At 37.8% G+C, this 25,950-nt stretch overlaps 1 protein-coding gene across 1 annotated transcript in view; it reads left to right on the forward strand.

The window, feature by feature from the left end:
• The first annotated feature begins 7,075 nt into the window (after window positions 1–7,075).
• The window catches only part of LOC124276543 (G-protein coupled receptor dmsr-1-like), a 96,864-nt gene continuing 77,989 nt past the window's right edge, over window positions 7,076–25,950 (forward strand). The window contains 1 exon segment of the mRNA XM_046712181.1: window positions 7,076–7,475. The gene's annotated coding sequence lies outside the window, so the exon portion shown is untranslated.

Raw genomic sequence — 25,950 nt, forward strand, 5'->3', positions numbered from 1 at the left:
AAAATAATCTCAAAAGATATCTTTTTTCAATACAATTTTCCATGTATTGATATATTTCACAAGATACAGAGGAAGTACAAATCATGTAAAAGCTCTTTATATAGGAATTGAACTCAATTATTGGAGTTATCCTGAACAGTCTGTAAAGGGACCATTCAAACAACAGTTGTAACAAATGTTACCCTGACTTATATCAGTGTATGAAATAAGCCACAAACCCAGCCAGACATCAGGGCTGGTAACTTCAAAATTTACCAGTCCCAAATGGATTTAACCAGACCAGACACCAAGATATGGTGAATTTACTCAGATGTGTGGAATATCTAACATTTTTACCAGACCATCGGGATGGCTAGCTGTAAATTTAGACTGTCCGTCAAAAATGTAGCCCGTTTCGGGTGGTTGGGCGGGCCTTATTTCATACACTGATTATGTGGGATTTGGTGTTATTTTGTGTTTTGTGTTAGTTACATCCTCGTTAGAATTTCATTACACTGACATCAATTCGTTCTTTACAAATACTTCCTGATATTGTTAGCATATACAGACACATTGCCGCCATACATGTTACAAATACTGGCCTATCAATCCAGGAACTTTCCCCGTTCCTGTCATGGAACTTTTCATTATTTGCAAATTTTGATAACAGGAATGAGGAAAGAGTTTATAAACCTTCTGTACACAAACTACAATCCATTGAGGCAATGACACTTTGGTCACAACTAAATTTTGTGGCACACCGTTTGTTCTGAATTAGCATGACAAGGGTGTTCAGACAAGTCAGTCAACAAGAGGACAAAAATTATAATTTGTTGATATGAAAAATCTATTAGCAAAAGGATTGGTGGACAGGACGTACTTGACTTTGTGTGTGTGTATGATTCCCACTGAATGGTTCTTTGTTAGTATTACTTATTGCTCCATATAGTCAAACCCAGCAAAACCAAGGTGGGGGTGTGGTGTTGTTAGCTGTTCTGCAATACCCAACACCACTCTACCATCATATTAAAAATTAAAAAGAAAATATAAAAATCCCCCAAATGGCAAACTACGGCTATTCATACTCATATCTTCACAAAATTTCATGACATAAAAGATGATATTTTTTTTTTAATTGTGCCCTGGCAAATATAGGATGGGTTGATTGACATGATAATAGCTAAATATTGCTAAGTATATCCGTAAGAGGCAACTAATGGGATCAGGTGGTCAGGCTCGCTGAATGGGTTGACACATGTCATCGGTTCCCAATTGCACAGATCGATGCTCATGCTGTTGATCACTGGATTGTCTGGTCCAGACTCGATTATTTACAGACCGCCGCCATATAGCTGGCATATTGCTGAGTGTGGCGTAAAACTAAACTCACTCACTCACTAAGTATATCAAAGTATATATCCGTTTTAATATTCATCATTAGGTTCCGACCGCCCCCGTGGTGTAGTGGTTAGAGCGTCCGCCCGGAGAGCGGAAGGTCGTGGGTTCGATCCCCGGCCGCGTCATACCAAAAGACATTAAAATATGGTACTTGTTGGTCCCTGCCTGGCTCTCGGCATTAATGGGTACAAAATGGACTGGTCGGCTCGGAGTCAGTATAATGGGTCTGAGTGGGGTATTCATGCTTCACTGCGGATGGTATCTCAGCATGGGCTAGCACTATAAAACCAGCTTGAGTCTGGGCTAGTACAAGCAGCCGCACATACACATACACACGCATGCACGTCGTCATATGAGTGAAATATTCTCAAGCACAACGTTAAACCCAATTTCACCTCACCTCATCTCATTAGGTTCCTGTATTGAAATGAACCAAAGATCCATACCAATCATTACAGTATCAACTTGTAAAACAAAATCATCATTGGTATTTACATAACTGAGGTATCAGGAAGACATAAAAGTTGAGAATGTATGGATGCCAACTTCCATATTATGCGGAACACGAACTTTCTGAGTATATCTCACTCCTTCATCTGATCAAAGAGTAGGTGAAGTATACTTCGAAATGTTGTGGTCCACATAATAAAAAAGTTGACTTCCATAAATTCGTACCATTCAAGTGTATGTCTTCTAAATGCCATTCAAAGACTCAGCAAGACAGATGGTACTTGGCAGTCTTACACATTTCAAAGTCTGACATACGAAGTAGCCATTTTCACCTTCCAATCCCCATCTTTAAAGTACAAGTCCCACAAACATAGTTCAACTAGAAAAAGAAAAACACCAACCTAAGAATATCCTATTTAAAAGAGCTTAAGTCAGTTTCCTTTCAAACACTTGCCTCAAATGAGCACGTTCAAAAGGTCAATTACTGCAGTATCAGAGCTATAACAGGCTCTGTTACTAAAACAGCCGCATTTCTGTAACACCCATTTGAAAGCAGAGCGATTACAGTAACATTAGCAGCAGCAGGCTCGGTTCAGGTCTCCCACAATGAACACAGCGACCTGTAACCCGACCTGACAGAGGTCCATCTAACTGTGAGTATCTTGTACCACCAATCTACACCCATGCCTCCGTCTTCACCAGGTGGTCAAATTAGCCTTCCGCTAAGCCACACGTCCCCCCAGAACATACAGTCAAGATACACTCCACTCTTGGAGGGCTGTTAGTTAGTTTCGAGCATCTCAGCTCTATCGGCAGTGGGTTTGCTCTATCGCTGAACTACCAGAAATTTGTCTTCATCCCTGTTCTCTGTATTGGTATAGCCTTGTGTTATCTATGTGTAATTTACTACTGCCAGCTCAATTGGATCTTTGGCATCATTTTCAGTTAGCGCCATGGCATAGAAATAATGGCTTTGAATGCTATAGATTCTTGTTTCTGTTATTTTTTGGTGAATTACATCAGGAATAACAGAAACAAAATTAATTTTGGTATCGTATTGTTGTCAATTCAAGGACACAATTTCCTTAGAAACATGTCAAGAATCTATGTTATTAAAGATGTATTACATAAAGGCTATTTTATACATAACAATGACTTTTGTAAGACCACACTTGCTATCATACTGCATTAGTATGCATCCTATTACATGTCCTTCAACTAGCTTTATATTGACTTTGGATGGTTTGAAAGCATTAAAATTTATTAGTCATGTTGTACATGGTATTTTCGGATCTATTCATATTTAATCTACTCTGCAACATTTCCGTATTTGCCAATGGAATGTAATACATAGAAAACGCATCGATGCTTTTTCCAAACCATCAATATTCCGAGATCATTAACTTATTGAATACATTTTAATAAAGGTGACTAAAGGTGTTTTGCTGGGTGTAGAATCTCCATGATGAATGGGGTTGGCAAGAGTTTTATTGATTAACGCCCCCATGGAAATCCGGGTTAGAATTGGTCTTCAGTAACCCATGCTTGTCATAAGAGGCAATTAACAGGATCATGTGGTCAGGCTTGCTGACTTGGTTGATGGATGTCATAATATCCTAATTAACAGGAGTCATGAGTGAGTGAGGAGTGAGTGAGTGAGTGAGTTGATGGATGAGTCAGTCAGTGAGTGGTGAGTGAGTGGTGAGTGAGTGAGAGTGAGTGAGTGAGTGAGTGAGTGAGTGAGTGAGTGAGTGAGTGAGTGAGTGAGTGAGTGAGTGAGTGAGTGAGTGAGTGAGTGAGTGAGTGAGTGAGTGAGTGAGTGAGTGAGTGAGTGAGTGAGTGAGTGAGTGAGTGAGTGAGTGAGTGAGTGAGTGAGTGAGTGAGTGAGTGATATTCCAGCAATATCATGACACCAGAAATGGGCGTCACATATTGTGCCCACGTGGGAATCGAACTCAGGCTTGGGCGTGATGAGCAAACGCTACAACCACTAGGCTACCCTACCACCCCATCATATCCCAATTTCCTGACGTCAATCACTGTATTTTCTGGTCTTGACACAATCATGTACAACCTGTCATCATACACCTGTAAAAAATTCCTGAGTGCAGTGTAAAACAAACAAACTGATATACAAAATCTTTCAATGTTAAAGGAGCCGCCATATAGCTGGAATATTGCTGAGAGTGGCGTAAAGCTAAACTAAACTTACTCAATGTTAAAGGATTATATTTAGCAGCAATGAAGTTGATGTCCTATGGAATAAAAAACCCTTAAAACATGCCTATCATAAATGAATAACATGAAACCTTTCAGAAAGTGGTCAAATGTAACATATGTTGTATTTGGGATTACACTTTATTAACACTAGACTTTGTACTTTGTATATAGAAAGTGTAAGAGCAAAAGGTACTAGGTATTCACCTCATTCAAGTTTTTCAGGGGGTTTCTTTTAACACCAGTACTAAAACTGGTACTGTGCTAAGAAAGTGTTATCCCAAATATATATATACGACATGTTACAGGGTGGGCGAGCTGGCTAAGGCGCCAGGCTACTGATCCAGCGAGGTTGAGGTGTCGGGATCAAGCCCACCTGTGACCGGGTGTAAAAACCTTGGAGTCAACTTTGTGCGCAGACTCTTTCGGTGTTGTCACAACCCCTAGTGTACAGTACACAACCCTGTGCACTTAAAAGAACTCACGAATCTGTTGGTATATGACCAGATGGTGGCCACATGAATACATGCAAGTGAAGTTGGACAAAGTACTGTGACTATGTGTCCCAGTCCACCCAGCTGTGAATGGGTACCTCGTTAGGATGAGAAAGCCACAATAACTCGGTGTGCCTAGTGGCAGCAAGAGTTGTATACTCCCCAGGGAGTTGAGACTGATAATACGATGTGCCGTTGAGATTGACATCCAATGATCGAGGGAAAACAAATATCAGTGCCTTGAGCATGCACTAGTTGCGTGGATATGTGCGCTATATAAATATCCTACAATAATAAGAATAATAACAATAATAATACATGAATAAAATAAAAAATACCATCACTGCAGTTCGCGGCAATGTTTTGAGGGTCTTGAAACAGTCATGCTCCAGATTATGTCAGTCATGTAATTGTGTGCATATGTGTGTATGTATCTGCTTGTAACAGTCAAGACTTACACTGGTTTTATAGTGCTAGCCCACTGAGATACCATGTGCATCCCGCATGGATGCCCCACTCAGACACAGTGTACTGACTCCAAGCCAACCAGTTCTTGTTTAATTACCATAATGCTGATTGCCCAGCTGGGAAACAAGTGGCGTCTTTTAATGTCCTATGTTATGGTATTGCCAGGGCTTCGAACACGACCCTGTGCTCTCTCGGCAGACGCCCTATCCAGGAGACCAGGGACACAGGGATGGTTTACGAGGGGATGGTGGTTGGGGGTGCTTGTTTAAGACGAGATATCAAGTACTTGATGGTTTACGAGGTGCCGGTTGTTGTAATGGTTTATGAAGTGGGAAGACGTGGGGTAGAGCCATGGTGGCCAAGTCATCTAATCCGCTACAACTCACAATGTAGAGTTGCATCTGTTTGACATGCCTGAATCATATTATAGTGGGTTCCGGTGCAAGATTTGATCAGCAACATGTTGGATTTAAAACAAAATGATCACTGGTTTAGGACAACATCACTATTTTCTCAAAGACTACATTTTGGGTGGGTGGTTGAGTGGTTGAGTGAGTGAGTGAGTAAAGGCAGAACTAGAGATGGTAGTGGTGGTTCGGTAGAAGAGGAGATAGTAGAGGTGGTGATGGTAGAAGTGGTGATGGTAGAAGTGGAAATGGTAGTGATGGTGATGGTAGAAGTGGTAGTGGTGGTGATGGTAGAAATGGTAGTGATTGTTCAGTAGAAGTGGGGATAGTGGTGGTGGTGATGGTAGAAGTGGAAATGGTAGTGATGGTCATGGTAGAAGTGGAGAACGTAGTAGTGATGATGGTAGAAATTGTGGTGGTAGCAGTGATGGTAAATGTATATATGGTAGTAGAAATGGTAGTAGTGATGGTGGATGTATAGATGATAGTGGTGGTGGGTGATTGGTATTACGAAAGGTGATGATTTTCATACACTAGAGGTTGAACCTATGCTGGCACGAGTATATATTTCCACTGTTGATGCCAACTACATTGGTTCAAGTGAGGGTTCCAGTAATTTCCCATAGGACATCTAACATGAAGATGTGAAATCATACCATAAATAACAAGAGATAAACTTGCTAGAATTGCACACCATTATTTATAGAACATACAATAAGCTCTTTTTTGCAAAGTACAAAATGCATACTCTCATGAAAATGTACCAAGCTTAAAATTCACATTATTCATAATTTTGGAAAAATCTGAAAACATGAAAATTGATATCTCCTTCAGAAAACTGTACTATAAACATGAATTATATTAACAGCCAGGAGATCTGTTTCCATTCTGATGTTGAAACTTTAAATGTTTCTCCATGACAACCAAAATTCTCTTGATGCTAACTAATTTGAGTACCTTCATCATGGACTCAAGAACACATTCCTAAAGTAGTACAGTACTTCTAAACAAATCTATCATGAATTATATTTCTCTGATAAGACCTCTTTTACTTAACATAAAACTGACATAACAAAACCTTCGACCCACTATATCCAGCTGTATCCATTGTATATAATATTATCACTCAGTCATATGCAACACTAAGACATGCTTGATTTGTAGTGAAAATATCTTCACACTGGATCAGTTTTATGGTATTAAAATTCCTCTAAATGTCTTAATTTCTGTATAAAAACATCAGCATGCTATAGCCCATGTTCAATCAACATTTACTTTCAAATAAGAAAGCAATCAATAACTACAGTTTCAAGATATCCATGCCCAAATCCAATAGTCAACCTACAAAATGCAATCATAAACATCATCTGTTATCTCTAGGATATTACACCCATCAACAAGACACTGGTATCCTACATAGTTTTAAGACCATACATTCTCGGGCAAAACCACTTTCACTTTCCGTCCACACCTGTTAAGGATACTGAACTGGACTAAACCAACACGATCACCACTAGGCAGCAGCAATCTCTCCCACTACAACATCCAGCCTCTCCACACCAACTGCCAGCATCCTCGGAAACCGTACAGAACACCCCCAGTGGCACAAGCCACGTGCAGTAATTATCAATAGTACCAGACATTGTCAATAACCATAGAGGCAGCCAAAGACTCCACCAGCAACTCCAGAGCTCTGCCTGCTGGTATTGTCTTCCTTCCTCACTCGACTTGTTGATCGAGGGGGAGTGATCGCAGTGGTATCAGGGCCACTGATTGGCAGCAAGTCGCCAGGCCGTGTTTATCACAGTGTAATCCGTGAAACTCTCAAACCAAACTGACGTGCACACACCATCAAACCGTGTACTGGAGACCAGACCTGTGGTGTAAATTGTACAGGAAGGTACCACCGTCTACCTTGGAGTTTGTAGGCTAACAAAACGGACAAGGTGTCCTTATGTCAACTGGGTGTCTTTATGTTCGCCATTGTTGGGAGTTTGGAAACTTTGACATGATGAGTGTTTGGATGTGGAATTACACGACCGACCAGAGTGGAAACTTTGCAGTAGGTATTTCAATTGTGTTACCTTCAAACCATTGCCTCACACCTGTCATTTATTTCAACCACATCTACAGGACACTTGTTTTTTTAGGTACATTATTTTGTTCACCTAAGAAACATTCAACTTTTTTTCTCATCCTATTATAATATGTTACTTATTTATGCATCAATTACTTAAAAGATTCACTCATATATTTCTATTTCTATTAAATTAATATTTTATGTTACATTTGATAATAATATGGTTACATGACTAACACTTGATCTAATTAGCACAAAACGAGGTGGTACTTTAATGAATGTAATAGATGTCAATTTTATCAATCTTATCACTTTCAATGACATCTTAGACATCATTAGATATTATAATATCCTGCAATATGCTTTAACAGTAATATAAAACACTGCATTTAAATCATTATCAAGTTGAGTTTGAGCATATTAAGGGTTGATTATCAATTTATCAAGCTTATAAACTACTTTCATTCAACATAATTCTCATAACATAGGTTCTATTCTAAGAAACAGTAGTTTTTAGTGGTGTCATATATTCATGATCATTGATATTCATGAAAACTAATTTACTGAGGTTGCACATTCATAGATGATATTCTGTGCACTGAGTCTCAAACTGACGAATGTAGCACAGAATAGCACTGCAAATCAATTGCTTGACTGAGCCCCAAACGATGTCAATTTCAGTCTCAGGGACGTACATATCAGGGCATGTCATGAACAATCTGTCAATTTCCATTAATGATTGACAAGTATGTCCTGGGTTTGCCTCTCAACTCAGATTAACAGAGACAAAGTGCAAGTCAATTTCATTAAACATGTCTATTAGCAGGCAAATGATGTTATTGGAGGAACATGTCTTGCTCTTGAAAATTGTAAATTTCATTAATTGATTGCAAAGGTTTAGTCACAGATGGTGGGAAGCCAAAGAAATGTATGGTACTGTCAAGATCTGAACATGCTAATCACTATTAAGAAGCCTTGAAATGTACACTGAAATCTACAAACAATAAACATGTCTTCTCAATGATGAGAATCATGTCAAACATAAATCAATAAAGACTGGTTTATTGTCTAAAATGTTCACACATACCTCCCTTCATAAAAACCTAATTACATCCAGCCCAGATAAAATATCGAATTTATCACAATTTATGTAAGATGAAACCTATATTTAGATGTCTCTCATTAAAGATTATCAAATAATTACAAATGGAAAATACTTAAAAGTAAAATTTCAGTAAGTACAACAGCTCATAATTATTCATAACCTTCACGAATATTAAAAACATTGACGAAATGCTGTAATTGATTGCTCAAACTCCAATGAAAGGTTTCGTCCAACATCTCAAGCGTATAGGTCATTTCATTTCACGGAAAGAAAAGTTGAGAGTTGAGAATAAAGTTGACATGGACATGAATCGACCTGATCAATAAACACACAGACACGCTGAGATCAAAGGGAAGTAAACACCCAGAATATCCGATGAATACATAAATGAACAAAGCAATATGCGGCAGTGTGTCAGCTTTGCTTATAATCATTTCGAAATTATCCGGTTTGAATACGTCAGGCGTTCACACAACTTAATAACCTCAGATGCAAGATCAAATTTGCTACGACCTGCTACATTCTCGGAAGGAGCCTGTGGCACATCCAGGTGAGAATACTTTAAGCAAATGTTATCAATAGCTTGAGAAATGTTTCGCTTAAACTAACAGCTTTATTACTTGATAACATATTTCATTATAACCCGTTCCAAAAAAGCCATTCAAAAAAGATACTTCTCCATCTGATCACCCTGAATAAACATCCGCGTCATTAAATCTGTAAATTTATGAAAATGAAATACGCTTGACAAAAAATGCAATCCTGAACAACACATTAAGATCAATACAAACAGAAAACAGTGTCAATCAATCAAGGTTTGATTTCAAAGAGAAAGCTAAATCTATTGAATTTCCAGTTGAATTTTCATTAAATAAAACCAACATTCCAAAAGAGCATAATCTTCAGTTTCAAGGACTAACAGCTAATACAGATTCCGGTTTCCTCAGAAGCAGACCCTTCCCTCTCTATGCCATGCCAGAGGCTAGCATAGTCTTACACTGAATACACCGGGATGTTTTGGTTGAGACATAGACGCACGTGAATACTGCTTTAGGTCTCTCTCATAGCCTGAAAGGGGCTACCGTGCAAGGAGCTGCCTCATCACATGAACAGTTCCTCCAAGATCTGTCAGCTCACTTCAGTTAGCCGCAGCCTGTCTTTGATACATCTTGAGAACACATAACACATCGTTCCAGGTCTATTATCTACAAAGTATCTATATTTTTTAATTTGCAAATAAAAAGTAAGAATTGAGAAAATTCACAATTCTATGAATGCATTTGATTGTAATCATCATTTGCATTGCGTAAGACATTGCGGTGACATATGTCTTCAACCAGGAGACAGAATACCTTTGTAAGATCCCATTTCAATTCTTTCCTGCAAACTTCTTTCTATTTTAAGTATAATGAATGAATAAATATCATCTTACGCCACTTCAGATATTTCAGGTTTAACTTAAAAAATTTAATGTTTCAAATTAGATTTAAACAAGGCTCCACTGAGTTGACAATTTTTCTAAAATAGATTTTCAGTGAACAAAATGAAAATCTGAACATAAAAGATCAACTTTGAAATATTTATTAAAACCTAAAAATAATCTCAAGCAAGTATAGATTCAAATAGATATAGAACTAATGAAAAAACCTTCAAAGTAGGAAGAGTCTAAACAATAAACTCCCACCTTCTGAAGACAAGAGAAAGATTATTAAGGTAACGTTAAATAAGCATAGGTTTTAAGTGGTGGGAGTACCATTGTACAAAATGTATCAATGATTTTTTTAAGAGATCTGATCAAAGGTCTCACAATAACCTTATTGTATTCATTATAAGACTGTTCAAAGGACAGGTCGCATATTTCAACAGATATGTACCAATACATTTTCAAATATGTAAGGTTACCATGGTATTAACATGGAATTGTGTGTGAAAATAAAACTGAAAAACAGCCTTACAACATTTTTCTTATTCCTGTACATTTCTCAGAATGCCTTCAAATTTACATTGCGAAGAGTTAGAAATCTCATGATGGTTTGGAAAAGAGTTAAAAATCTCATGATGGTTTGAAAATGAACTCAAATTATATAACAGTTGTTTTATTGATGTTTCTGCTGTTAGTGGCATTGAACAGTGATTTCTAATGAGCTTAACAAGAGCTGTAATATTTCTTTTTGTCGGTCCGGAGACAAGCATATATGTTTTGGATGTTTAACCGAGTTACCTGCAGATTTAACTGTGCTAAATTGGATTTTAAACAGAATGCACAGTGTAAAGTTTTAAATTATAAATTAACCGAATTAATCATGCAGGAAATTACATCGAGTATAAAGTATGGTGCTCACAAACAAAGTACAAAAACCAGACTGAGTCTGGGATTTAAACTCTTATTTGCAGGGGCAGTGGGGTAGCTTGGTGGTTAAACTGTTCGCTCATCACGCCTAAGACCCAGTTTTGATTCCCTACATAGGTACAATATGTGAAGCCCATTTCTGGTGTACCCCGCTGTGATACTGCTGAAATAGTGCTAAAAGTTGCTTAAAACTAAACTCACTCTCATTATGAAGTCTTGATTTCTAAAGGGTCAAAACTTTGTAAAGCAGAGCATCCACAACACATATTGTGAACATCAGGTGTCATTAACATTGACGAAGTGGAATGGCATTGGTGTCTACCTGTACAAACGGTTGAGATAGGAAAGGATATTGAAATGTCTGCAAAGAATGTCTCTTGGTTTGTGGAATATGATGGTTGGAATGACTCTAGTGGTGTTTTCATGTTATTAGATGAAGGGTTATTTCTATACAAATAGTTAGTGGCTAAGATAGAACAGCGTTTGACCATCAGGGCACCAGGCGCCTCTGTCTTCATCAAGTGACCTTGGTTACCATTGCTTATATCACAGCTTGTTAACTTCATATGGAAAGGATCAAATGTCAAAATTATTCTGTATAAAGTGCACAGTTCACAGCTGAAGTGGAGCAATGTTGGAGACAGTTGGTGGATGGGTGTAGGTGAGAGCTTCTAGAACTTCCACTCTGCCCAATCCAAAACTCTGGAGCACATATATCCTCACACAAGTGACTGTTCGTCCATCAGTGAATGGGTACCCGAAAGGATATAATTGTAATGTGACTGTTAAGCTTCTAGTGCCTCAGTAGCATTTTGGATTGTATACTTCCTAGGGAGTTGAGAAAGAAATCCGAGTACTGAGTAACTGATTGGGTAATTAATACAGCTAGCTGAGCATGCTTTAAATGGATTCTCTGCCCACTGATAAGGATTTTTTGTGTTTCATATGGATTTTGTGGCCCCTTTTGTACGTCCCCTTATATGGATTGTGCCCCCCTTATATGAATTGTGTGCCACCTGATATCTATCTTGTGCCCTCTTATACGGATTGTGTTTTTTATATGGATTTTGTGTCCCCTTTCTGATGGCCCCATATATGGATTTTGTGCCCCCTCATATGGATTCTGTTTCTTTTATGGATTTTGTGCCCCCTTATAAGGATTTTGTGCTCCCATATACAGATTTTGTGGCCTCTTGTATAGATTCTGTATCTCCTTGTAAGGAATCTGTTCTCCATCCTATGGAATATGTGAATCCTTGTATGGAATTCGGAATCTATGCAGCATCATATGGAATTCACGCCCCCTTTATACGAGCGAACAAGAACTAGATTTTGTCTTCATCTCTGCTCACACTCCAAGCTCCTGACATTTTTCTATGAAAGAATGCTACATATGATGGCATTAATAAGTTTTTGAGCTCTTTCTTTATTAACTATGCAAGCCACATTCCATTCTAAACCCCCTCAAGTATTGACATTTAAACAAGACCCCATTCAGCATCAGTCTAGAAGGTACATCCACCTTTAATATATGCAAACAGCAGATGCCATAGCATTTGAACTTTTTAAGCTGCAATTACCTTTTCCATCAAGTCATATTACTCGTGTTGATGCTACCGTTAAACAGCATCGCATGCCTTAAGAGACATGGTGTCAAAATGGAATAGATGTTATAATGGCAGTTTCAGGAACGGATCATTTAACCATACTTGTTTATTCAGTGTCTTCTGACAACGTATGCCTAAATACGACTTGATGTATTCCAGTTACAATTTGATGGTAAAACTAAACATTAACCGTACATTAAGAGAACGTCTGAACTTTCTTAAAAAGGAGTGGTCTTTGCATTGCAGGAAGTTGTTAGAGGTATATTCCATAAGTTGTGAGTGCGTTTCTTCACGATGTATACTGACGATTGTATTTCAACAAGCTAAAAGAGAATGAAACTGGAGTGATGATATGAATCAACTAGCACTGAATGATAAACAAGTAGATTAACATCTAGTTTCTGAAATAAAAATTTGTTTCGTTTTTAGGGGCTCTGGGACTCTCTTTTTTGCAACTACTGTAATCTAGCCTTGGCCACTATTATTCCAACTTCCAACAATATCATGGCTGGGGATACCAGAAATGGACTTCGCACATAGTACCCATGTGGGGAATTGAACCTAGGTCTTCAGCGTGATAAGCGAATGCTTTGACCTCAAGGCTACCCACCTGCTTCCATAAAGCAGATAACTCGAGGGCTGGTTGGTTCGGAATCAGTATACTGTGTCTGACTGGGTATCCGATGTTCTTTGGTGGTATGGCATCTCAGTGGGCTGGCACTACAAAACCAGCATTAGTTGAGACTAGTACAAGCAACCACGCATGTACAAGAGAGTACAAAACTGATTGCAATAATCTTGAATAAACACTTAACCCCATCCTACCTCACCAAAAATCACGAATCCATTTAAAGATTTCTGAAAGATCAAATGTTTTGCTCAAACAAAGATTTGAATTGACCCCAAGTCAACTTGGGTTTTCACAATGATTGCAGCAACGTTTAAATTTCAAAAACCTAAAGGTTATGAATCTGCCATCTCTCTCCTTTTCAATTTATATGGGTTTATTTGTTACTATCAAAATCATATATTTTCGGAGACTAAGCAAAAGACTAGGTGTTGAATATATGTGATCTGAAGAAGGCTGAACACCCTTTTCACAAGTTCCTGCCTGGTGCATTAAGGATATATACATATCGTTTTCACAGCTATTTTGGTTTTTATGCCCAACGGTGCCTGTTTGGACTGAAATCAATACCCCAGTATAAAGCATTAAGGCATCATAACAATGAGTTGGGGTATGAAAGGTGTTCTATCCTGTATCATTGCAACTGCTGGAGACATGGGAGGTTGACGATGCTAATATAAAAATCAATCGATGCCCTCAGCACATGGCTGTCTCTAGGCCACCTGTGTCATAAACACGAATACAGGCAACATAAACATATATGACATGACTACTTGAGAAAAATAAATACATGATTGTCTGACAAAAGAATTTTGTTTTTCATAAATGGCTGAAAATTATTTGAATGGATCTATGACAATCAGTGATGACACCAGGTGCTTGTCAAAATGGTAAGCATGTCCTTCCCTTCCTGTAGCTATCCATCTCCAAATAATGACACCAGGTGTTCACACAAATAGTCCTGCCCTTGTCTCCAAAAAACGGTAAGCATGGTACCGGTCTGGCCTTCTTGCAGACCTGTCTTGAAATGACACCAGGTGTTTGCAAAATGGTAATAATGAACTGTCACAGCTTCCAATAATGACACCAGGTGTTTGAACAAAGGTAAATAATGACTCGTCTTTGATGTAGCCCCTGCTTCCAAATGACACAGGGGTTTGAGAACAAAAAATGGTAATCATCACTCTTCCTTCCTGTGGCCCCTGCTTCCAAATAATGACACCAGGTGTTGGAAACCCCCCCAGTAAGCATGACCTGTCCTTCCTGTAGCCTCGTCTAAAAATGACACCACTGTTGACAAAAACAGTAAGCATGACTCCCTTTCCCATACACTCCCCCTCCTCCCACACACTCACAATCTGGATAGCTAAATACAAAACAATCATGAAATGGCCATCCATTTCACATTCTACTTCTTACAACATTATGAGTATATTAAAGACACATTCTACCTCAGACCTTGAGCCTTGTAGAAATAAGTACAGAAATCTGAAATGGTTTATCACACTATTATTGCCTGAATTCATGGTCACAATGCAGGCGGGTGTGATTTGGATGAATGATGGCTAACAACAGTGCGAAAACCAATTCACTTCCTCTTTATCAAGGAATAATTGCCTGGTTGGGTCGGTTTGCCCTGTTTTGATACAATACATCCAGCTTTGTATTCTGTGAATATAGATATGGCGATTGCAAGACGGACAAAACAATCTCTGATTCCCTAGCAGCGGTAATCTTATTTATCGTGTTTATAAATAGTTCATTTATATACAGCATATTTATCAGTCTGTCAACCTTGTCATATCAACTGTTCAGTTTTACAAATCCTTGATATCAAAGTTAAGATATAAAGTAACTGAAATGAGTGGGGTTGGGGGTTCATGGTGGTTGTTCTATAAACAGAACACAGGTTGCGGGGTTGGGTGAAGTTAAGCAATTATTATCACGATGGGTTGATGGGTGACTGCTTCACTTCTACTCGTTAGGCCAAAGACCCGGGTTCGATTCCCCATTTGGGTACAGTGTCTGAAGCCCATTTCTGGTGTCCCCATACCATGACATGCCTGGAATATTGCTAGAAGCGGCATAAAACCATACTCACTCACTCACTCCTATCACAAATTTACATTTGTTGAAAATCAAATAGTAGATCTCTTTATTCAATGAGAAAACAGTTTTCAACATTTTGACATTTTTAAAATGTACCAAAAGAGTATTCTAAAAGTTTGATGCAAAAATTCATCATTCTCTGTGTTTTAAGAACATTTCAGAAGAGCAGGAGGTGATGAAGTTTTGCATCAGCTTAACTTCAACATTACATCTGGTACCAACTCTGGTGCTTCATAAACAAATTTAAGTGTAGTCGTATTCAAACAAATGAGATTGGAGATTTCCTATGGATGTGCTATCATGTTACTCAAGTTTCCAGTCCATCAATCACTTGATTGTCTGGCTTGTTGACAGACTGGTGTCGTATGGCAGTTCTGCTGTGTAGCGTCAGGCAAAAAAGACTTACTTTTTCATGCAAATTGTCTGAGTGGGTGCTAGTGGTGAAGCAGGACATGATTACTGATGAACACCTGGTGTCATCTCTGATTTTCAAACCTGTGAAGATCCGGGTTAGAATATTGATCTTCAGTAACCCATAATTGTCATAAGAGGCGACTAACAGGTTCGGGTGGTCAGGCTCGCTGACTTGGTTGACACATGTCATTGGTTCCCAATTGCGCAGATCGATGCTCATGCTGTTGATCACTGGATTGTCTGGTCCAGACTCAACTATTTATAGAGCTGGAATATTGCTGAGTGCAGCATAACACTAAACTCACTCACTCACTCTGATTTTGTAACTGACATCTTTTTTTCGCCATTTACACCCAAACGAATTAGTTTGAGTGAATAAATAAGACTTCGAAGGTTGACATTTATGATTATTGTAATGGCTTGTCATGTTTTTGAAAACCGTGATTGTTTTGTTAAACTCCGACTGAAATTACTCTGTAAATAAAAAAACACAAAAAGGGAAAAGATGAAAGAAATTCAACGTCTAATATTTTCACACCTTTATGACAAATATCAGCAGAGAAAACAGAAATATATTTTTGAAGATGTGAAAAGATTCAGGCATTGATGATAGCATCTTAGAATTATCATCTAATATTGTCTACTTAAGTAGTTAGGACATCACCATCATCAACAGCAGCAGCAACAACAAAATATTGTTCATAATAATTTCATATTTACACATATTTAACTCTATTGGTTGTTCGCACGAAGGAGATATTGTTCAACAACAATGCTCTGAATACTGCATTTATTTTCGTGTAAGTTTTGTCATTTTCAACTCCATGGGAAGTATGCTGGTTGAGATCTGTTGAAGTTAGTAATTGGCATAGCTTTATACATCCATATACATTTGATAAATCCATATACGTTTACGTGCTGTCATTTCAGCTGCGGAATAATTTCTGTCAAATATCACAATGGATGGTCTTGAATATTCATGTCAGTAATGGCACTTAAACACTTTCTACCGAAATTCCATGCAATTTTCAATCATCAAGTTCATGTTGATTTCATTAAGCTGATAAAAATACTTGATATAAACGCCCTCCATGCCTTATTGCACTACTACATCCATTAAGGACCACTGACACTGACGACAGGTGTCACAGGTGATGACCACTGGAGCCGGCAACAAGACATTCCCATATCAAACTTGTAGATCAGCTGTCGGACCCCTATTATCTTCCAGAGATAAATGACGCAGATTATGATCTTAAACAGCAACCACTGCCGTATTCAATGGATCATTCAGCAGGGTTTGATTTCGGTGCAAGCCCTCGATCAATAACCAAGTCAGATATTTACTCAGTTATCAAGATATAACTCTCTCCTATTCTTTTAGGAGCACTTCATTAAAATTTAATGCACTATAAATACACTCGAGGTTTCTGATATGGGCTATTCAGAACTGTTTTCCTGTTTTAGATTGACTGATGAAACAGAAGGACGAATGGTCAATACTAAATACGCAGACAATTAAACCTCTTCACTGACCTGCGATAGCCTCCGGCTTAATCAATAGCCAATGATAACTGTGTTGATTACTGCCAAATATCTAAAGCCATGAAACTTGATTCACACGATGAGTGAGTGAGTGAGTGAGTCAGTATAGTTTAACAATATTCTTTTAGCAATATTCCAGCAATGTCATGGCGGGGGGCACCAGAAATGGGTTTCACGTATTGTACCCGTGTGAGAAATCGAACCCAGGTCTTCAGCATGATGAGCGAACGCTTAAACCACCAGGCTACCTCACCGCCCCTCACACCATGAGTGATTCTGCTTAAAAATCTACAAAAAAAGTGCACTTAACACCCCAGATATCCACATTGACATATTTTGAAATGTACGATATAAAATATGAAATTGACATTTATATTTCTCACCCAAAATCATATCCATGTCGCAGGATTGAAAAGGATTGAGATAAAACTATAGTTAAGTATACTGTATGGCTTTGTATATATGTATCTGTTATTTCCAGCATTGTAGAAATGAACACAAACACACACGACAGCGTGTGACTGAAATGTACAAGTGATGAACCAAAATCGGCGGCATTATTTCTGCAGGGCTGGTGGCCTGCCAACCTGAAAATACTATTGTAAATCTATCTCAAGATTCTGTGAGTGCCAGCTGATCATATCGAAGACTTAATCCTGGTTGGCATTAGTTAAATGGAAGCTTCCAATAATGTACTTGTCCACAATCATATAATCATTAGTGTGCTTTCATCTGTTTCACTGGGTCAGAGGGGTTACCGAGTGGTCGAAGGGTTGGTTCATCACACGGATTAATTCTCTATATGGGTACAGTGTATGAAGTCCATTCCTGGAGTCCCTTCGAGTGTTTCGATTGTTTGTTTGTTGTTAAGGTAGCACTCAATAATATTCCTGTTGTCTGATATTGGTCTGTGAGTCAGCCTAGCGATTGATATCATGAGCATTGACCATGAGGGGTGGTGGGGTAGCCTAGTGGATAAAGCTTTTGCTCGTCACGCCAAAGACCAAGGTTCGATTCCCCACATGGGTACAATGTGTGAGGCCCACTTCTGGTGTTCCCCGCTAGGATATTGCTGGAATGTTGCTAAAAGCGGCTTAAACCATACTCACTCACTTAACCCAAAAGAGTAACCCTCTGGTAACAACATGCAATCATATTTTACTATCTTTTGGGACTGTTTGTTTGTCTGTTGTTTCACACTCAACATTATTCCAGCTATAGGGAGGCGGTCTGCAAATGATCCAGTCTGGACCAGATAATCCAGTGATCAACATCATGAGTCTTTTGGAATGATGAGGGTAGGGACAAAACCTCCACCTTACCGTTCGTTGGTGGCTGAGTGGGTTAGATTGTTGACATTTCGACTGGCAAATTGGTGCCTAACCCTGAGAGTATGGGTTCGATTCCAAGATGGGACTTAACCAACAAAATGACAAGAATCTGTACTTTACTGAGAAAGTGCAACCCCAAATATAACATCTGTTACTGAAACAAAATATTTCAAGATGCTTCACTGACTTGGAATATATAAGAACCAAAATACTTTGTTAGCCATGGTTACTTCAGAATTCTGGTATATAACTACCTGAAAGTACCAGGAGAAAGAGGAAACAGGCTCTAAATCCCCATCACTGGAACCACGCACTGCTGCTCACCACACAAACCATGTCACCATCTACCAGAAACAACAAACACAAAGCCCCGGATTCATAAGCAATAATATTACACCTCCAAGATAATGATCTTTCCAAACCGAGTATATAGCCGCAGGCACGTCCTCTTGAAGTCAACATGGAACATCTACACTATAGTCGTTCAGATCATGGTCAGCTAGTGCTTAAGAACAGCTGGTGAAGGTTTTATTGATTTTCTCTCAAACTACAAAAAGACATGTGGTTTTATCTTATGAAACAGGCATTGAGGGATCTCTTTGATTTCCCCAAACGTTTCCCCTTTCACTTGAAGCTGCTCTAGGTATTTATTACAGCCGAAGGATGGCTCGATCATCATGTGCTTGTGATGATGAGCTTATTTGTCATTAATGAGGGCCAGGGATCCCTTTTGTACCATCCTCAAGTGATTCCTCAGTACGTATAACAACCATACACAAATGACTTCTCCAGGGGGTGTACCGAAATGTGTTCCAGCTTGTCAATAGCGCTATTGACATGGAGGCAAGTCTAACATAAGCAATAAAACATGGGGCCAACTGTGTAAGTTACTGTTTACAATATCGGGGCACACCAGAATAAGTTCCGAATGACTATAGTGGAGTACACCAGATGAGTTCACACATTGAACCCATGTGGGAATAGAACCCTGGTCTTAGGTATGACAATGCTTTAACCACTAGGCTATCTGACTAGCCCTTACTATACATGAAGTAAATACACAGGAGTTCAATGGTGATTTGCAAATATACTGGACAAAATAAGTTAGGGATATTGGTATTTTTATGATTTATATTTTATCAGTGTGTCAATGAATAAATATATCATCATTCATAATTTCAAACATTACATATATCCCTAATTATTTTTGTTCAGTATATTACAGTTATGAGACATGTTATAAGAGTGATGCTGGTCAAAGTCTCTTACCACATTGAGGAAACTCACACACATGGGTTTAGTGTAAAATAATTATCTCAGATTCCAAACAAAGAGACGTTTGCAGGGGAAAAAATTGTACAAGTGTTCAAAATTACATTATTTGTTCCATTTTTTTAAATTATGAGAAACTACAGTCATTTATTGCAAACTTGGGCTGAAGATAAACCACTGAGAGGGTGTAAATAAATCCATCAGAAATGACAAACCAGGAATTCAAATCTGAGTGAATCTGATCCTCCCTCAACTCTGTATTTCAAAATGTGGTGCTTTAGGCCATGAGGCCATACAAGTTCCACTACATCATGAACATAAAGATATTAGAAAAATGAATTTTGTTATATTACAAAAAAAAGTCTTTAAAAGAGAAAAATAATCATACTCTAAAGAAAGCTACCAAATCAAGTGAGGCAGCTTTCCTGCATCGAAGTTAGTGCAACAGGCACCAAAAATATTAAAGTATGTACATAAACTTGACACAAAGTAAATCGTTTCCAAACTTCCATTGACATTGCTGCTGTTCTATACAATTCTATATCTAGCCTCTTCTCTTTTACCTCTATCCCCGGCAAATGTGCACTCACTTTCCATGTTGTAAACAACACGGTGACAAGGAAGTTCAAAACGGTGAAAAAAGTCGGAATAAAACTAAAAAAAGACCTGGAATGCAATAAACTTCTACCAATCCATAAACTGTGTTAGCATTGACCAGAAACAAGTACATGCTATACAAGGCCTGATGTTTCTAGGAGATATCTGTACCTGAATGCACCCTCGTAAGTTAGACACACACTGAAAGCCAGAGTCGTTTACTCAATACACATCCTAAATCTTTCAGTCTCATATTAGGCTATAACATCACTTCCACACTTCCTGAAAAGATTGGACTCTTCAGGGAGTTTTACAGCCCCAGAAATTCCATGGATTTTCTGAAAGCATTTCCAAAACATATACTGGACAGTTCCCTCGAGAAAAGTCATCGTGGACATTGCGAAATTAATTTCTGGAAGCATCTGTGTTAACAATAAGATAACTGAATTGAAGTCAATTCAAGCTTAAGACTTTTGCACCAGTGAATGGTGGCACTAAGAGATATAGTTTTGTAGTTAGATAACTGTTCCCAAAATACTTTCACCTAAAAACACAGAGACAGAATTGGATGTGTCAGTTACTTGTAGTCGTCATTGACAATAATTCTCTGGAAGCTCCTGAACTAAAAAGCTTTTCATCATTTATGATTTGAATCATGATTTGAACATTTTAAAACGTCGAAAAATAACCCCAAAAACTGAAAGTTCCATCAAGCTATTCAACTATTGATCAACAAACATCTAAACATGAAACCATAATTATATTATAATGAAAGTTAAAAAATGTAACCACAGAATTAACAAGTAAACCAGAAAAAGATTTTTCTTGTTAAATCATCAAACATAATTTAAACCAGCGGCAGAGTCAAGTCGTTCATAGTGCCTCAATTTGGTTGGCTTCAGATCTCTGATGAAGATGACAGTTGTAGATTCCTGGTGATCATATCCAGGCAATATGACAAGGATGTATTATGACTAGTTTCTCTCTAACGCCAGACTGTTGATCTCAGGCTCCCCCTGTCAAAAAGAGATAATTAAGTCCCAGTTTCGTGTGTAGGATTCAAAAATGTTTTTCCCCCATGTCAGGGAAATCACTTTGTGAAGTCAATAAATCATATTTTGGGTGACATTGTGAAAGTGGGATTTTTTTCCATGATGATATGTAGTTCACGGGGGAATAGTATTTAAATTTTGTTCAAAGCAAACATATAGCTAATAGATTTTATAATTCCCTGTACGCTCCTTTAATTTTTTTAAAACCACATCAAAAAGGGAATAATATTTTAATACGAACAAAACACACTATGGCCGGATTTAATTGAGTTGTTAGGAAGACGTCATACTGGTAGCTAAAGACAAAAGGTACACCTACAGAATACCTGATTCCTATCTGCCATCTAAGTTTCAGGCTTCCAATATTGCAGCATGTGACAACATATATACTTCTTTTTAAAAGAGTGCTGCTCAAAATAAGATTTTTTTTGTTTTCGATTTGTGCTTTTAATATGATTAAAAACTGAATAGCCAAAGCAATTCAAAAACATTATAAATTGGATATAACAATCACTCAAAATAGAAGTCTATAATTGGGAGCTGCGGCCTCATCTGTGATGCCCATTGAAGCCATATTTCACTAACTTGTAATATTTTTCAATAACTTTGGAAACTGAAAAACCAAAAAAATTTACTTCTAACATTGATTTCAATTTGTTGTGTTGGGGCAAGCCCCTCATTCCCTCTGTAATGGTGAGTCAGTTATTAATGGTAGGTAAGAAAATATCGAGTTTGTGTAAATTCCTAGCTAACTTGGCTGAAGTTGCTCTGTACCGGTATTGTGAAAACAAAACTCCTGCGATAAGTTTTTACAATATACATACTTTAAATTTTTACTTCAAATTTAGAAGAACATAAATAAAAAATCATCTCTCCTGGTGTTTCAATATTCCGCACAACTTCAAAATGGACTTTCTTTTTTTCAAATTTGACTTCAAGTAAATTTTCAGAGTTCAGATATCTTTTTGCCCATCGGTTAGTGTGTTTAAACAAGTAAAGTGAAACACTTCCTTCATTTCACCCATCAGAGATAGACAGCAGTTTCAAAGGTAAAAAAACAACTGCCTTGACCTTGAGCATTCTTTGTGTGTTTCTTGTTTGAGGGCAAACAGTTGTAATATTTTAGAGCATACCTAATCACAAATGCTTTACAAAAGTCAAATTTGAAAAAAAGAAAACCAAATGAAATAGAGTCCAACTTGGAAAACACATCCGCCAATGGGTTCAAATGGGCTGCTGGTGTTTGTCATGCTGTGCAAGTTCAATCATGGCGCCTTGGATTTTTAATTGCATTATGGGGTTTCCTGTCAGCTCATCCATTTAATCACCATGTTGACAACTTGTGTCAAGAATCAGTAACAACATAGATGATGCCTTCACTATCTATTCATGGGATTAATCTTTGACCAGTATTTCTTGTGTGAAATACGGATGAGGGCAGCAGGCGGTTTATGTACCATATATCGGTGCCTATTAGATGAGTTTTTCATACCCGTAATGAGGAACATGAATGAGTATAGTTTTGAGTAAAACATGCTAACACTTAGTCTCTGAATATATATAATTTTGGGAGTAACAAATAAACCTGTTTAAATTGAAAAAGAGCCCCGTGTGATGGGAGATTGAGACCTGGAGAAATCTAGACTTGCTTCATTTAGGGCTTAAGCATTGCAGAGAGGGCTAGGCAGTAGGGAAAATAATGTGGTTCAGGGACTGTGAGATGGACTAGAAGTAAAAGATCTGATTTCTTGCTGTTTTGCTTTCAACCTCCACTTGTGATATCAACCGGTGTTTGACAATGAACCTGGCACTGATGTTGATTGTCAGACGGTATGCTTGTCATGTAAACCATGGTGTTGTAATGTCGAGATCAAGAGTCAGTCTTCATCCCAAAGGGCAGATTACCATACAGTCAGAAGATTAGTCAATCTATAAATTCCATAACAACAAATAAATATAAATAATTAATATGATCTCAGAAACTCTAGTTTAAAGAGATACAATATTCACATAGAGGGAAATTTGAAAATAGGATCTGAACTTTATCCAGTGGCAAATCAATAAGGGAGACCATTTAAACATTGATGAGATGCTGATGGTGAAATGTCAAGGTATATGTAGCTCCCCATCCTCCATAGGGATGTCAATACTGGAATGTCTAAATAATCCAAGAAACATTCCATTCCTGGAATATGATTGGTTGAGATATATGAAGAGTCCCAGAACTCTCTTTGACTATACACTCCATATGAATTATTTTCTTGATAAATATCTTCTCTGTTCCCCAAAACAAAAGAAAACACTGCCAAGTGAATACCACTTTATTAAACATTAAATTTGATCAATATTTATGAGAACAACCATGATCTAGATGGATTTTTTTCAACATTCTGCTGTTACCATGGCAACCAATGATGCCATTCACCAAATCATAATGTCATCAAATTCCCATGTCTGTGAGTTCATATAGATAATGCTTCCGAAATGCTGTCAGTTAAAAAGAAATTTCAGGTCATCAAATACTAAATAAACCTGCCAATCTGAAACACACAACGTTTAACTATAAATTGGTGCCAGAGTTGCCTCCCTTTGCCAAGTTAGGATCAAAGATGTTGGGAATCAATCCTTAATTCCCCCTGATGATCCTTGATCGGTGAAAATTCACATGCTTGGGCCATCCAGTTTATATGAGTAAGTTTTAAACAAAATTGCCCTAAAATTCAGAAAAGGTGGTACATATTTATGCTCACTGGATGCACCAATTCTTAAAAATCAAAGCATGTAGGTGAAAAGAAAACGATTCTGTTACACCACACTACAGATACAAGAGTGATGCATTTATAGCTTATGGATTAGATCAGTTATTTAATGAAAGTGGAAACCTTGAGTATGTTAAGTGAAAGCCAGACCAATTTTCTTTCTTGTTTTATGGATCCACCGATCATATTTTTTCAAGAATATGAAAAAAATATGTAATTTTTCAAACTCAAAAAATAAAATCGTAATATTTTATTGGTAAAAAATGTTAACTTGCAAGAGATGTGTTTTTCAGATTGCTTTTTTCCCTATATACACTTCATAAATTGCCAAAAGTAAACTACTTTTAGTACTTAAAAGGAATATTACTGTGACTGGTGATTTTTTATTTTTTGTATTTTCCCTCCTGCCTTTAGGTTTTCTGAGGACAGAAATCCTAATCAGGTTTGATCAGAAAACACAAGGCCAAAACTTTCATGACAAAAATTTAAATAACTGAAAGAAACATGATCTCCTCTTGATGAAAAGTCCTTTTTTTCGTATTTATAGATATCCCTGACACACATATACAAGGAAACACCACTAAATGTGTCTTCTCAACATGAAAGCCAAGTCCATTCCAGGCAAAAACAGAACCAATATTTGCAGTAGTTGTATCATGGAAAATGCTCTTTTCTGAAAATATGTCATTTCGCGAGGTTTGTTTTATCAACAATCATATGTGAAAAACAATTAATGCTAGCAATGACTCCAATGGAAAAGCAATTTGGGCTATCAAGTCTGAATCAGATATTGCAACGGATTTAATGCTCAAGAATTACTTCCGCTGTCATCCAAAAGATAGTCTCAGAAAGAAGACGCCAGTTGCAACAACGAAAATCCCATTCCAATCCCGGTAAGGCTGTCTGTTTCAAATGTTTATAGGAGACAGATTACAACTGACTCTTGTTCTGTTCATCGACATCAAGACACATCTCTCACACTGACAGGTATACAAGGTGTCTCTGACTGCATAGGCAACAATGCCGTTGTCTATTACAGAAGTGCTTGAAATTGATGAAGAGCCATGCCATGTACATACAATGACAGACTGGATAGAATAGAACCAAGGAAATGATGTGTCTATCAGGTGTTAGTTTCATAGTGTCATTTAAATGTCAGAGGGGTACACAAAGTATGGGATCTAGGTTACCAGTTGTCTTACTTCCAGTTTGAGGAAGCTGTGGTGGCAGTTGTCTGATTTTGACTTGATTAGGTGCCTGACTGTGGGTTCAAATCTCAGATGGGACTCAACCCCAAAAGTACTCAAATCTGTGCTTTACTGAAAGTGTAATCCCAAATATAAATATCGTGTAAATCATCATAAGCTGAAATTGATGACTATACATTTTCAGAAAGCTGCAATGGCTAAGTGGGTTAGATCGCTGATTTTGTGTGTTGGTGATTAGGTGCCTGACTGTGAGAGGTGGGTTCAAATCTCAGATGGGACTCAACCCCCAAAAGTACTCAAATCTGTGCTTTACTGAAAATGTAATCCCAAATATAAATATCGTTTAAATCATCATGAGCTGAAATTGACAACTATAGATTTCACGTTGTAGTTTTACACCAGTTTTAGCAATATTCCAGAAATATAATGGGAAGGGAAATCTGAAATGGGCTTCACACATTGTACCCATGTGGGAATCGA

The sequence above is a fragment of the Haliotis rubra genome, unplaced genomic scaffold, assembly GCF_003918875.1.
Source record: "Haliotis rubra isolate DU_JTF1 unplaced genomic scaffold, ASM391887v1 Scf21, whole genome shotgun sequence".
Lineage (NCBI taxonomy): Eukaryota > Metazoa > Mollusca > Gastropoda > Lepetellida > Haliotidae > Haliotis > Haliotis rubra.